This window comes from Megalobrama amblycephala, linkage group LG17, assembly GCF_018812025.1.
Source record: "Megalobrama amblycephala isolate DHTTF-2021 linkage group LG17, ASM1881202v1, whole genome shotgun sequence".
Taxonomy (NCBI): Eukaryota; Metazoa; Chordata; class Actinopteri; order Cypriniformes; family Xenocyprididae; genus Megalobrama; species Megalobrama amblycephala.
This window is the reverse complement of record NC_063060.1, coordinates 27,210,002-27,226,289: the sequence shown is the minus strand read 5'-3', so window position 1 is coordinate 27,226,289 and position 16,288 is coordinate 27,210,002. Positions and strand designations below refer to the sequence as shown.

The 16,288-nt window shown below is 36.1% G+C and overlaps 1 long non-coding RNA gene across 1 annotated transcript in view; it reads left to right on the top strand.

Annotated features, from left to right (window-relative positions):
* The window catches only part of LOC125250210, a 53,309-nt gene extending 40,312 nt beyond the window's left edge, over window positions 1-12,997 (top strand). The window contains exon 4 of the long non-coding RNA XR_007180750.1: window positions 12,236-12,997. This is a non-coding gene — a long non-coding RNA (uncharacterized LOC125250210). The remainder of the gene's footprint in view (window positions 1-12,235) is intronic.
* The last annotated feature ends 3,291 nt before the right edge of the window (window positions 12,998-16,288 follow it).

The following is a 16,288-nucleotide window of genomic DNA, read 5'->3' as shown; positions in this document are numbered from 1 at the left end:
CCTCTTCATATGGGATTCGGCTCAATTTGATACAGCGATATAGACTTATTTACATTTTCACCTAAGCGCGTAACAACGAATGGTAAGGGGCGTGGCGTTTCCGGACGCTTCAGCGAATCACGATACACTGGGCCAGCTACCAACCTGCTAACCAATCTGAGCACATTGCGCATCTCGGAGGGAGTGGCTTCATTGAACCAGGAAGTCAAACGCGCCGGTCATATGACAGTGGAAACAGCGGTGTAGAATAAAGGTAAAATATAGTTTTTTTTTTTTTTTTTTTTTTTAAACGAAGCATTAAGATGTTAAACTGCGCCCCTGTCTGAGACATTCTGTGTGGGCTTTCTGGCTGTTTGTTTACAAAGAGCTGCTTCACAGACGTGCGACAGTACAGATTTGAGTTCTTTTTTTGCATCTCTTTGCATTTGAATGAATGATAGCGTGATCATATACTGTGGTGCAGCCAAAGGATGACAAAAAAAAAAAAGTTAAGCAAAAACAAATTAATCGCATTCGTTAATGCATTAATTTTGACAGCCCTAGTAACGTTACATACATGTTTTTACATTGTATTATATTTAAAAATACAAAAATGTAACTACAGCTGTCATTAATTTCTGTAATTATATCTATAATTACACTGTTGACCCCTTAACCCACCCTTAAACCTACCAATACCACCCAACCTGTTTTTAACCTTACCCATATCCCACGTCAATAGCAGCACAAGTGTTTTGCAATACAACATGAAAACAATGAGTACATTGTACTTATTTTTTGATGCAAGTACATAGTAGTTAAAGACACCTAATAAAGTGTGACCCAAGATTTTTGCAGACCGCTCACATTTAATTGGAACCTCATCACTTAGTACATCTTACAGTTCTTGATATTATAGTGCATATCCTGAATTTCTGGAATCATGGTTAGAGGTTCTGACCCCCTATTTAAAACTTGAACCCCCTAAAGAGACATTTTTCAAATGTGTTTTACACATTTTTACCTGTTGCCAAACACTGTCAGGCAGTATTTATCACTTCATTATAGATTTACATTGCATATTTATTATAGATCACAAATAGACTTTTAGATGCTTTTCTAACAGTCATAGTGCTGCCAAATGATAATCTGTGTAGTATGAGACAAACCCCAGCAGATTTCCCCTGAAAAATACCTGTGTAAAATTCCTTTTCTCGCCATGAGATTGACTTTATGGACTGTATGCTGCCTGGTTGTGGCACTTTGAATTTCATTTCTCTTTCTGCTGTTGTTTACAACTTCAAATGGCCTGCAGTATAATAGCATTAGGAGCTGTGCTTGAATAATAATGCTTTCAAATTGCACATCACTGATGATCCAGCTCACAAGCTCTAGATGGGAGACAAGAGAAGAGGGTTTCAAACTTCATTGGAGGGTTCAGTCATCAACATTCAGTGTGGGTGAAAAAAAAAAAGTTATTATGAGCCCATAAAATTTGATAAGTGCTTTGCAATGTTATATCGATCTTTGGCTGTGTATCATTTCATTTCTCCTGTTCGCTTTTGTCACGCACTCATTCTTGCTGTGTAAAAAATATCCTTGATTCCTTTCACCACATGTGAGACAATGGTGGGCCCTCCAGCCTTGTTGCCATAGTTACCAAGCAGTTTAGGCAGACAAGAATTGTGGGTGCTGACAACAGTGAATCAACTGATACTCCAGTGACCTCCCCATTCTATCAGCGATCACTGGTAATGGAACGTCTTAATGCAGCAGCTCTGAGAACAGTGCACAGTGATAAAAACCAGCAGAACATTCATATGTGATGAAAAACAGCATGTCTGACCATGTATAAATGAGCATTTAAAGTCAAAATGAAATCCCTTTCTGTGCAACCCATGTTGCTTCTGTAATGTGATGTTTCTGAGTGAATCAGGATATTCATCGTGATCTCATTAGTAAGCATAGGTAAACATGGGTTAGGACACATGTATATTTGAACTTTAGAAATAAACAAATGTTCACAAATCTTTTTAGATTTATTAAATATTTAATTCATGGAATTGACAGATTTTTTATTGTATTTGTTCAATGATATTAAAGGGATAGTTCACCCAAAAAATTAAAATTCTGTCATTAATGACTCACCCTCATGTCGTTCCAAACCTGTAAGACCTTCGTTCATCTTCAGAACTCAAATGAAGATCTTTTTGATGAAATCTGAGAGCTTTCTGTCCCTCCATAGACAGCTACGTGACTACCACTTTGATGTTTCAAAAAGTTCATAAAGAAATCGTAAAACTAATCCATAAGAATTTAGTGGTTTAGTACAAATTTTCTGACAAGACATGATCGCTTTATATGATGAACAGATTGAATTGAGACACTTACTCACATATAAACATTCATCAACTTACACATCAGTTGTGGCAAACGGAAGCTCAAGCATGTTTGCTTAAAGGGATAGTTCACCCAAAAATTAAAATTTGATGTTTATCTGCTTACCCCCAGTGCATCCAAGATGTAGGTGACTTTCTTCAGTAGAACACCACTATGTCCAACTGCGTTCAGCACTCGGTTAGTGAGGTCTGATCGTGCTCTGACAACAAAAGTGATGTCTCGCACTCAATGAAGTATAAGCGCAAGACATCACTTTTGTTGTCAGAGCGCGATCAGACATCACTAACCGAGTGCTGAACGCAGTTGGACATTGTGGTGTTTTAGAGGTAAAAAATTATATAAATACTGTTCGGTTTCTCGTACAAACCGATCGTTTCGTGTCTTAGGACATCAATGTGTCGTCACGAGCCACAGGGTTTAATTTGGATTTGTCTATGCAAGTTTTTTCAAGGTGCCATCGAACGTTTTTTACAAGATGTAATATAAGTCTAAGGTGTCCCCTGAATTTGTCTGTGAAGTTTCAGCTCAAAATATCAAAATACCCCATAGATTTTTTTTAATTAATTTTTTTAACTGCCTATTTTAGGGCATAATTATAAATGCGGCGATTCAGGTTGTGGCCCCTTTAAATGCTCACGCTCCCCGCCCACGGAGCTCGCGCTTGCCTTAAACAGTGCATAAACAAAATTCACACAGCTAATATAACCCTCAAAATGGATCTTTACAAAGTGTTCGTCATGCATACTGCATGCATACATCGGATCATGTGAGTATAGTATTTATTTGGATGTTTACATTTGATTCTGAATGAATTTGAGGCTGTGATCTGTGGCTAACAGCTAATGCTACACTGTTGGAGAGATTTATAAAGAATGAAGTTGTGTTTATGAATTATACAGACTGCAAGTGTTTAATAATGAAAATAGCGATGGCTCTTGTCTCTGTGAATACAGTAAGAAACTACGGTAACTTTAACCACATTTAACAGTACATTAGCAACATGCTAACGAAACATTTAGAAAGACAGTTTAGAAATATCACTAAAAATATATCATGGATCATATCAGTTATTATCGCTCCATCTGCCATTTTTTGCTATTGTTCTTGCTTGCTTACCTAGTCTGATGATTCAGCTGTGCACATCCAGATGTCGTGCCCTTGTCTAATGGTTGAACATGAGCTGGCATATGCAAATATTGGGGGCGTACACCCCAACTGTTACGTAACAGTCAGTGTTATGTTGAGATTCGCCTGTTCGTCGGAGGTCTTTTAAACAAATGAGATTTATATAAGAAGGAGGAAACAATGGAGTTTGAGACTCACTGTATGTCATTTCCATGTACTGAATTCTTGTTATTTAACTATGCCAAGATAAATTAAATTTTTAATTCTAGGGAACTTTTCAACTCTTATTAATAGAGTTCCCATTCACTCGCATTATTTGACTGACAGACGGCAACGGTTGCAGTTAAAAATGATCATTTGTATTCTACTGAAGAAAGTCACCTACATCTTGGATGCGCTGGGGGTAAGCAGATAAACATCAAATTTTCATTTTTTGGGTGAACTATCCCTTTAACATTCAAGAACCAATGAGATTCATTCTCGTGTGTTACGCAGCGCGTTTGAACTTCCACAAGAGGTTTGAACTCGTGCATCAAGTAGGTTCAACTGAGCTTATGTTTATGTTCACTGATCAATGTTTATATGTGAATAAGAGCATAAATTAAATCTTTTCATCATATAAAGTGATCGAGTCTCTTCAGAAAATGTGGATTCATCATATGGATTAGTTTTATGATTTCTTTATGAACTTTTTGATGTGTCAAAGTGGTAGTCGCATAGCTGTCTATAGAGGGACAGAAAGCTTCATTTGTGTTTTGAAGATGAACGAAAGTCTTACAGGTTTGGAATGACATGAGGGTGAGTAATTAATGACAGAATTTTTAATTTTGGGTGAACTAACCCTTTAATAAACATGTTCAGTGCAATCACATTTACTTAACACTTTTATTAACACTAATGATTTAATTGTAAATTAATACATTCTGTCAACTCTGTTAATTGGTTCATTTTATGAGCCGTGGGACAGCTTAAAAATTATCTTATAGTATATTATATCTAAAAATAATGTCATTGTGCATTTACCTGGTTATTTTTTAATAGTGTTAAAGTTTGGGGCAGGGTTAGGTCTCAAGAATATCTATTTTAGGGGTGTGCAGCAGAGCCAAGATCTGTATCTGAGGAATCTCAAAATACTTATCTTATATAGGTTAGATGCCATATTGAATTTAATGCAGATGAAAATGAGGCTCTGAGGGATACACATACAGTTTTTTACAATGTTATGCTCAGTATGAAAGGTCTTAGATCATGTAAAAAGACTCACAAAACTTTTTATGGAGTTTGTTTCGCCATCTGAACATGTTGAATTGGCGTCTGTTTGCTCGTGGAATGTCTGAGAAGTGATTGTCCGTGTTGGTCTGCGTCTGTCAGTGCAGTGCGAATTGGCCTTAACAAATATGCCTTGTCATTATTTTTTATTTTTTTTATTAAAACAATTATACTGACCCCAAACTTTTGAACGGCATTGTACTTTAATACTATCATGTCTTAAATGTTGTCAGGAGTCTTATTTTATGTTTTACTGTGTACCCAATCACACATAAATTGTGTGATCATTAGTTTTGAATACCTACAAATATTTATGTATGCTGGGACTGCATTATTCCCATCAAGAAATGATTGGATCATAAAAATGGGCATGTATTACATTAATAAAGTAATATATTTCATGATATCTTTAAGACACTTGCTTTAATCATTTGTTTTTATATCTATTTTCTACATGTGATTAGTAGTCCTTCAGAGGCTCATATCTAGGTTGATGGATGAGGAATTGGAAAATTTAAATTGATGCTATTGTTAGCATGATAGCGTGTGATGAAGCTGGTTGTAGGCGGATAATTAGGCTACTGTCAAAAGCTGCTGCCAATCAAAACTGCTAGTATAAGAACACAGTAATGGTGAAATACACCTTTGGCATGATTAACTGCTACATTACTGTATATTTACCTTCTGAGAACTTGTATCTGAAAGTTGAAATGCTATAAAACCAATTATACAGCCAAGCATCTATTTTTGCTCGAGCTCAATCCATTGTTTCCTTTGTTAGCACCTATATGCTGTGTGTCAGATGGGATGGAGTACAAGCTTGCCCATGAACAGTTTTGACTGTGCACTAATGGTTTTATATGAGAGCTAATCACTGCTGTGCTGTTAGCCACATGCTCGTCTCTGGCTCAGCGTTGTGTTTCAGGGGTTAGCAAAATACTGGCGGAACACATGATGGCTCTTTACGAGGTGGAGGCCAGGAAGAGGGGGTCCGCAGACACCGCTAAAGAGACGATAATGACAGCCATTCACCGCAATCCAATTATGCAAAAGGGAGTCTAAACAATTCCATCATCCCCCAAATTAGATTGTCCTAACGAGATAAAGGCACCAATTAATCCTGAATTAATTTCTATAGCTCATTTTCCCAGAAAACACTCTAATATGCTAATGCAAATGAGAGACAGAAAAGAGAAAGCCCTTCAGCGGGGGTTGCCCAGAGTTCAGGTCGTTTAGTTTCTCAGAGTGTTCCGATAAGTGCCAAGGTGCTACACGAAATTTTTAACAAACAGAGAAGAGATTGCAAAACTCAGAAGTGCAAAGCTGTCTTTGAAAAGTGTAGGATAGCAGTTTGTTGTTTGGCGGTTGAAACCCCAATGGGCTACTGAAGCTAAACTATACTAGGAAATATGGACATCTCTGTGAACAATAGGGCATCACTCCACAACTATTGGTCTGTTCAGAAGGGCAATTTACCTGGCTGGCATAGCTTTTGATATTTTGGTAAAATATGGTTGTGGGGTCCAAAATGAACATTCGCTAAGTAAAATTTGACTTTGGTTATAGTAAATAAAGCTTGCCAGTTGACTGAAAATATGACAAACAAAATCACAATGTGTCTAACTGTTTTTGTCAGATGTACCGCAAGTGACCTGCACTGTTTGTCACAAATATGTAAGGAAAAAACTAATAAATTCCATAGGGACAAATAGGCAATATTATTAATAAAGATATAAGCAGTGATGGGAATAACGGCGTTACTTTTTTCAGTAACGAGTAATCAAACAAATTACTTTTTCCCCCGTTACAACGCCGTTACCGTTACTGACAAAAAAATGCCGCGTTACTATAATTAAGCTCTCTGAAGCGGTTTTCATCCGAGTACGCTCTCTCTCAGCCAAATGACCTGCAAAGTGTTTTCTCTGGTGTGTGTTGGGGTTAGTCGTACACAAATATAATTTTAAACTGATAATAATGTATGAGTGAGTACGTGAGTGACTAATCACATTTATATTAATTTAATTTCTTAAATACTGGAGAGAATAAACCATAATAATGAGCATTTAATATAGGCTATACAGCACTCAAGCGAACGCATAAAGCTTGCCATAAAGAACCACCAAAAGTAATGACTATGAATGTGACAAAAACAGCAAGGAGACATTTTTATTGTTTATTAATAAACGTTTTCTGAATCAGTGTCGGCTGCAAAGATTGACATTGCTGACTCTCATCATCTCCGCATACTGGACACGCCTAGAGTGAGAATGCATAATCAGAGTAGCCTATTTTTTTCGTTTTTAATTATTTTGTTTTCGTTAAAGTGGATATTTCAAGCTTTCTATAGATATTTTTCTCCTGTTTGTGAGGCAAGCTTATGATGCATCTTACTCATGCTGTTCACTTTTCATAATCAAATAAATGAATTTAAAACATAACACAGGACTATTTAAACATACATATGAAACTACGTTTTCTTTAATGGCTACCAACACGTAGTACAGTTTAGAGAAATTTAATGTCGTGAGCAAGAGCAGATCATGAGTCGGATCAAGAATAATTTATTTTTAGAATTATATTTAATATTAGGGCATTCCAAATTATTTGACATATTTAAAAAAAAAAAAGTAACACAATAGTTACTTTCCCTGGTAATTAGTTACTTTTATAACGATGTAACTCCGTTACTATTTGTGAGAAGTAACTAGTAACTGTAACTAATTACTTTTTTAAAGTAATGTACCCAACACTGGATATAAGTCACTGTGGATTAAAATCTCCAAGATGCGTAAACGTAAATGAACGTACAATTTCATGGCCAGTAATAAATATTTGTAATAAATAAATAAATATATTATATTTGCTTTCAATAGATTTATTTGTAAATAATCACTGTGGATAAGAGTCTGCTAAATGCATTTATATACATATAAATGTAAAATGTAATGTAAAAAAAATAATGATAAATACATTTTCATGGCTAGTAAGAAATGTTTGAAATATATCTGTAATACAAAATATTTGTAAATCACTGTGGATAAAAGTCTGCTTAATGCATAAATGTAAATATTAAATTCAATATAAAAAAATTAAATAAATGAATACAAAATACATTTTCATGGCTGGTAAGAAATATTAAAATAATTATAAAAAATAAATAAAATATTTTATTCAAATATATTTGTAATAAATTTATTTGTATGTAAGTCACTGGATAAATGTCTAAATACATAAAAGTATTTAATAAACATAATAGGAAAAAATTGAATTAAAATGGAATTATTAGGTTCTATCTGAAATCTGAGCAGTTTCAAGATATTGAGCTTCAACGTTTTTGCATTCCATTCAACTTTGTAGACAGAACCTTTTGGTTTTCTACATAAAAAGTCCCAAAATGTGCACAACATTAAAAGAAACATCACAACGTCAATAAGTTGTCACAGAATAAGAATATGTGAATAACTCAATTTTGACAAAAATGTCAGATAGAACCTTATAATTCCAAGGGGATGAAAAATATATTAATGCTAGTAAATTTGTTCTATAGGCCTACTTTTTTTTCTTCTCATTTTGTACTCTGGTCTCTGTTGATTTTAATCTCATGTTACTATACATTTTGTGAGAGAGCAGTTATTTTCACTATCGCCTCAGAAAAAGGGCAAGGGAGCCCTTTGAGATTGAGCAAATCAGCCACCTTTCAATCATTGATCACAGAAAGATTCACCTTCTTCCTGTTGTCTAAATCAATCTGCAGCAATGGACTCCCAGGACTCCAAAATGTTCAATGGAAATGGTGCTAGATACTCTGCAGTGGCCTCAATACTGGATTCATGCCTCCAAAGGGAAGGCGTAATTAAAATTGCATAATTACCATTGTCTGTCGTTCCAGCATTACCTTGTCTGTCCCAACTAATATATTGCCATCAGACAGTATGATCCAGACCAAGCCCTGCTGTAGGCCCACAAGCCCAGGGTCATGGCAGAAATTCTTTTGCTTTTGTTTTAAAAAATAAAGGGATTATAGATTCAGTTCATCATCATCATCATTATCATCTTCACAGTCCTAATTGTTTTGCCTGCCAGCTGTCGGGTGGTGGGATAATTGAGTAATCTGACATTTTTTCAACAGCTTCCTGAAACAATCTCCCCATCAACACAGAATGTTTGTTTACCTAAATGAGGTGCTTATTTCATAAAGAGAAAATAAAAAAAGTCTCCATTTGGTGAATTGGTAATATATAGCTTGTCCTTGTCAGTCTTGAATGAGCTTGCTGAGAATGGCACCAAATATATGGGAGAAGTGTGTTCTGATATTCTCTTTCACATTGTTAAACAATATTTGGGATGGTTTAAACATGCAAAAGGGACAGTAATCTTAATAATCAGTAAAGAGGTTGAATTGTCAAGGGCTTTGATATACTCATCTCATAGAGCAAAACTTAATTTGTGCATTTTACAAGTCAGGAATGCTATTGTGTTACTGTGTGCTTAATTTAAAATGGAAGTTTTTATGATGTCTTTTTAAACTCTAAAAAGCACATTAGAAAAAGAATGCAGATTTATGGTACATAAAGTAATTTGGCTTTATTTGATTTGCTAACGACAGCGGCTAGGCTAGAGAGTGGATAATTAACAGAGAAAGAAACAAATCGACAGGTGCCAGCCAGCCTATTGATTGTGAAAGACTTCTAAATTTAGCTGCTCAATAGTAAGAGCTTTATGTTTTGTCGAATAGCATTTGAGTGTTTCCCAAGTGATATAATGGGAAAAAATACTTTGGATATTTTAAGTTAAAGCTAGATTTTCCCAATCCATGCCTTTGAAGATTGTACATAATGATTTATTATCCCATTTTGTTAATATCATCACCATTTCATGCTTTCATTCTGTTTTAGGTGTACATCTTGACATGTATACCATTAAGAAGACCAGTTAAAGGAATTCTGTCTTCATTTACTCTCCCTCATATTGATCCAAACCTTCATTCGGTGTAACATAAAAGAAGATTTTTGAAGAATATCCTGGGATCTCTTTTTAATATAACGAAAGTGAATAAGGACTGGGGCCGTCACTCTCAAAAATGAGAAAACAGCTACTACTACTACAACAACAACAACAAAAAAACAGTAACATAAAAGTGGCCTGTACTGTACTGGGCATGTGTTTCCCAAAGCTTCGTAAGCTTAAGTTCATCGTAGCTCCATTGGTGACAATGGAGCTACGATCAAGTTAAATTTACAATCCTTTTGGGAAACACTGCCCAGGTCTGTACAGACCAGTACCTAGAAACTATGTGTTCGCTCTCAAAACCTTCGCGTCCTTCTGAGAAACTCTTCATTGACCTTTTTGAGGTCGCAAATCCTTTTGAGCTGTTTGTGAGCGAACGCAAAGTTTCTCGGCGGAGCGCAAACATTTTTGCGAGGGAATGCAAAGTTTCTTGGGAGAACGCAAAACTTCCTTGTTAGTCCAATTAAAGCTTTTATTGACACTAGGCCCACCCAACGACTGATCCTGGAATGTGCCTTTCAATGACGTCATTGATTGGTGAAACGCCGCCTCCGAAGCCTACTTAATCATTGCAACGTTAGCCCCGCCCACTGGTGTGTTAGTAAGATGAGGAGGAGAGAATAGCGATACAGGGCAAAATAACATTATCTTTCAAAGGATCCTAATGCTAGGAATATGGTTATTTATTTTCAACAATGTGAATGTCTCATTTGAGCTTTATTTATTTGTTATCGCAATTTCACTGTGGATTCTTTGGTAAATCAATCGCATTTCGCCGCATCAATGGCTTTTACAGACTTTTACGATATGAACTCGACAGTAATGCAACAACATGTAAGTAACTGTTAATTAAAATGCCTGATCTGATATGTAATGATTCATGTACAGTCCGATGTTCGTCTATGTGTCAGTAAATCAAACCGTTGATTAAACGGTCAACTTCACATTGTTTCTCTTAGTGGGATGAAAGTAATCTTTTTTTTTTTTTATATGGTGATTAAATTATATAAAGAAAGCGATCAAAGAACGCTCCCTTTACAATCGCTAGAGCTGTCAATCAAACAGCACGAGTTTTATCAGTTACTGAGTTCTGGACACTTGACAAAACTCCCGTTTTATTCAACGAATCTCTTAGTTACAATGCATTTCCACTGTTAGTTATGATGAAAGCATTTGTTACTGTGCAGAAACTGAGTTGCAATGTCTGAGCAGCAACATGTCTGTGATCCACTACGATCTTATTCACTGCAACCTTTCAAGCCACGATCTAAATATAATGCCATAGATCTAAATTTAATGCAGCACTTTTCACATTAATTAACCTTGAGAGCTGTAATAGTAAAATTGTGCTAAAAGTTTTCAAGATAATTCTACTGTTCCACATGTAATACTTGGCTATTTCAAATGGAAAGATGTTAGCCAATCACAGCGGTGGCTGTTTACACTGAAGTGTCACAGCAGACACGCCCCTTAAAACAGAGCGTTCAAATAACAGGGCTAAAATTGGGGGAGGAAAAATGCCTTTTATTTCTAAATTATTAAAATTTTTGATGTAAAAAGCATATTAACATTATAAGTGCACACCAGGAAACATAAAACAATAATACAACGCAGTTCATGACCCGTTTAAGTTTTTCATCTAATATTTTTATTTTATTTTATTTTATTTTAGCTTAATTTTAGCTTTATTTTATTTTAGCTTTATTTCAATTAACAAAAATAAAATATTTTTAATAGTTTAGTTTTAGTTAACAATAACAAAACTGACTGGATCATTGAGCTGAACTTATTTTTTTCTCTATGCTATGGAAGGCAACTATTTGGTTACCCACATTTTTCAAAATCTTATTATTTTTTATGTTCAACAGAAGAAACAAATTCATGTAGGTTTAGAACAACTTGAGGGTGAGTAAATAATGACAGAATTTTCATTTTTGGTTTAACTATCCCTTTAAGGATATAATTATGTACAGATCAATTGATTCATTAAAAATATCCAAGAATATATTGGATCTCAAGAATAACAAATTAATTGTCACATGGACCAGTTTGAAGATAGCCTTAATCTTATTTTAAAGCCCTTTTCCACTTTTATTATAATAGTCAAGATATTCTTCAATAATTTACATTGTTTTCTGTGCATCAGGAATGTGAGTAAATGTCATTTTTGGGTAAACTATGCCTTTGAAGGTTCAGTTGATTCTCTCTAGTATGATCAGGGGTGTGATTGGTATGATCAACAGATAATGACCAATCTTCATGCACACTCTATTCTACAGTAAGAATGTGTTTTTATACGCATGACCCGTCCCGCACCCGTACCGATTCTCTCCTTTTAAGCTTTTGTTTAAGTGCTTGCTGACAGACATAAAACACCCCCCCTCAATCTCCTCATCCTCACTGAGATTCCCTTTCTCCATTTCTCTCTCTCTCTCTCCCTTTCTTCCTCACCTAGAGTTGTTTTTCATTACGGTGTGAGCCGTTGCAGTAAATACGGCGCTCCTCAGACTGCGGACCTGGGCTGAACCGCTGACCCCTGCATCTCAAACGCCAGTCCCAAGGTCCCTTGCCTCCAAGGCCTCCCTCTGTGCGGCTGTGGCCGGAGTGCGGCCTCTGTAATTCACCCGCTTGCTAGATCGCCTGCCAGCAAGTATTGATTTTTGTTTCCCCAATCTCCAGGAGAGAGGGCAAGAAAAGATTAAAAACACTTTGTCAGTTTGGTGGGGAATAAGAATTCCACGCAGGGGATACCTTGGAGTGTGAAGGGTCAGGGCTGAGGTACATCTTTATGGCCTTAACTCCTTCCTGACTAGAGACATTTTGCTCAGGCTCCTGCAGCTTTCTTCCTTCTCCTCTGTCCTCCCCATTTTTTTCTATTTGTGCTTTCCCCTTTCTTTTATATTACCTTATTGTGTGGAGGAAATATTTAGCCAACAGGGAATTGGCCTCATCATTATTAGGTTATTAAATGTGGCTGCATATGAGAGATGAAAACTTCCTGCAGAGAAGGCGACCTGCTTAGTGTTTGTGGTGTTGAATGCACCGTAAATCAAGTAAATAATTTTGCTGGACAAACGCTGACCCCAGGTGTTGATTAAGGGCTGATTGAGACATCATTCTGAGCAGGGGAACTGTGACCACCCACTTTTTCCCCACTTGGTCTCAGAACTATTTTTCCCATTTTTTTTATATGCATTTAGAAAAGAAAAAAAAATCAATAAAGTTTAAAGCCATGAATTAAACCAACCAGTTCTGAAATGAGTCACATAATACAAACTTTAATTCGAAGCAAACGAGTATATGGAAATCAGAAAAGAAAGACAAAAGTTCAAAAGAGTTCATTCCCATTAAGCATTGTGAATGATATAACAAAAGCTATAATAATAAAATATAAAAATTAAATATAATATTAAATTGTTGCTTTAGTAATTATTTATAATTCACTATAGAGTGAATTAGCACTAATGCCCATCAACGTTTTCAACTGCCTTGGCTCTGGAAATATTTTTCCAATTTTTTTTCCTACATGGATTTTTAAAAGTGTGCGTTAATGATTTATAAGCAATGAACCAAAACCTTACAACCTTTGCTTGGTAGTAAAAAGAGGATTTTGAAAATTGGACTAAAATTATACAAGACATGCAAGGGAAAGAACTACAATGCCATGAAGCATTGCGAATAACAATCACATTAAAAAATGACAGATAAATATAACATGTTTGATTTAAATATATAATGATTGTGTATATAGAAACAGCATATTTTACCTTTATTGCACAATATGCATATACAATATATATAAATACTTAAATAGTTTGAGAAGGAAACTGAAAGTGCCTATTACGAGTGAATGGGTGCTAAAAATTTCCTTTTGGCGTGATTTTCTTTTTTTGAGTGGTGGAAATTTCTTTGCAGAATCATGGGTGATGTAGTTTTTACAAGGAACCAGGAATTCCACTGTTAGACATGATTATTTAAAGTTTAAATGAATTTGATTAATCTTTATTCCTTACATTTTATGTCACCCACACACTTCCCAATTTTAAAGGGATAGTTCACCCAAAAATGAAAATTTGATGTTTATCTGCTTACCCCCAGCGCATCCAAGATGTAGGTGACTTTGTTTCTTCAGTAGAACACAAATTATGATTTTTAACTCCAACCGTTGCCGTCTGTCAGTCAAATAATGCTAGTGGATGGGAACTTCTACTATAAGAGTAAATAAAACTTGCATAGACAAATCCAAATTAAACCCTGCGGCTCGTGACGGCACAGTGATGTACTAAGACACGAAACGAACAGTATTTATATCATTTTTTACCTCTAATACACCACTATGTCCAACTGCGTTCAGCACTCGCTTAGTGAGGTCTGATCGTGCTCTGACAACGGCAGTGATGTCTTGCGCATATACTTCAATGAGAGCTAGACATCACTTCAGTTGTAAGAGCGCAATCAGACCTCACTAAGCGAATGCTGAACGCAGTTGGACATAGTGGTGTATTAGAGGTAAAAAATGATAAAAATACTGTTCGGTTTCTCGCACAAACCGATCGTTTCATGTCTTAGGACATCAATGTGTCGTCACGAGCCGCAGGGTTTAATTTGGATTTGTCTAAGCAAGTTTTATTTACTCTTATAGTAGAAGTTCCCATTCACTAGCATTATTTGACTGACAGACGGCAACGGTTGGAGTTAAAAATCATAATTTGTGTTCTACTGAAGAAACAAAGTCACCTACATCTTGGATGCGCTGGGGGTAAGCAGATAAACATTCATTTTTGGGTGAACTATCCCTTTAACATGGATTTTCTGCTCGCCAAAGTTAATGGAGAGTGCAGACAAAAGCTCAAAATCAGAGTCAAATCTGCTTGTTTATGTGAGTGACAATTGCTTGTGTTTGAATTATCGAAGACGCAACACACGATTCGAGAGTAGTCTGTGGTACACATACCTTTCAAAAGAGACCAAAACCATGCAAAATGGTTCAAGAACAGCATGTAATTTCCTTTGGGTATGCCTTTTTTTTTAGGCGTTTTAGGCAAATTTTACAGGAATGCTAAGGGGTTAATATCTAAACCTGTCTGCAACGTGTGACGTGTGAAATATAACTGACATTGGCAAGCAGACAGTTGTGTAGTGTGAACAAAAAGTTGTGCAGAGTATGGGCAGCATTAGTGGCTAAGCATTCCCATGAAATTGTGTGATGTCAAAATGTGCCACAAACCTCCATGCCACAGTTATTTGATCTTCCCAACAATTGTCATGCTGATTGCGCTGTACCTTTTTCAAATGCTTCTTGTTTTCATCTGACATTTCTTCAATATTTGATGGCACATTCATCTCTAACTTCCCCTCCCCCACCCGTGCTATACTGTGTCTGTGTTACCCAGCACCTAGATGTTCTTCAGCTCTCACCTGAGGCTGAGACATTTTATGGTCTACCCTGCATCACATAGTCTATTATAACAAGAATCCTGTCCTCAAAAGTCTCTCCCCCCAATCTAAGCCAAAAATGGTTGTGGATGATGGCCACAGCTGCCAGACCCCATCTGGATCAAAACTCCTTTTATTCCATGTACCTGGAAAACAAACAGTGAATGTCTCGTGTCAAATATGACAGTTCCTTGCCAAGCATTTAAGTGGATAGTTGGCCCAAAACTTCATGTACTCACCTTCACGTCTTTCCAAACCTGTATGACTTTTTTCTGTGGGACACAAAAGGAAATATAAAAGCTAATGGGGTTCCAATAGTGTATAGGTCGCCACTGTCTTACATAGACACACTTCCACAGAAAAAAGAAAGCTTTGGAATGACATGAGTAAACGTTGACAGAAAAGTAATTTTTGAAAGACATATCCCTTTAAAGGATTAGTCCACTTTCAAATAAAATTTTCCTGATAATTTACCCCCATGTCATCCAAAATGTTCATGTCTTTCTTTCTTCAGTTGAAAAGAAATGAAGGTTTTTGATGAAAACATTCCAGGATTATTCTCCTTATAGTGGACTTCAATGGCCTCCAGACGGTTGAAGGTCAAAATTACAGTTTCAGTGCAGCTTCAAAGGCCTTTAAACGATACCAGACAAGGAATAAGGGTCTTATCTAGAGAAACGATCGGTCATTTTTTAAAAAAAAAATGCCTTCCCTATTCTACTTATGGAATGAACACGGCGCCAGTTTTGTTTTTTTCCGTAAGTTGAATAGGGAAGGCGTAGGACATACAGCGTAAGCTTCTTGAAGAATACGGAAAGCGGAAGCACGTGCTAGGCGATCATTTGTGTTTATAAACCATATACAGTTGTTTTTTTTTTTCTGAAAATGACACATCGTTTCGCTAGAAAAGACCCTTATTCCTCGTCTGGTATCGTTTAAAGCCATTTGAAGCTGCACTGAAACTGTAATTTTGACCTTCAACCGTTTGGTGCCCATTGAAGTCCATTAAAAGGAGAATAATCCTGGAATGTTTTCATCAAAAACCTTAATTTCTTTTCGACTGAAGAAAGAA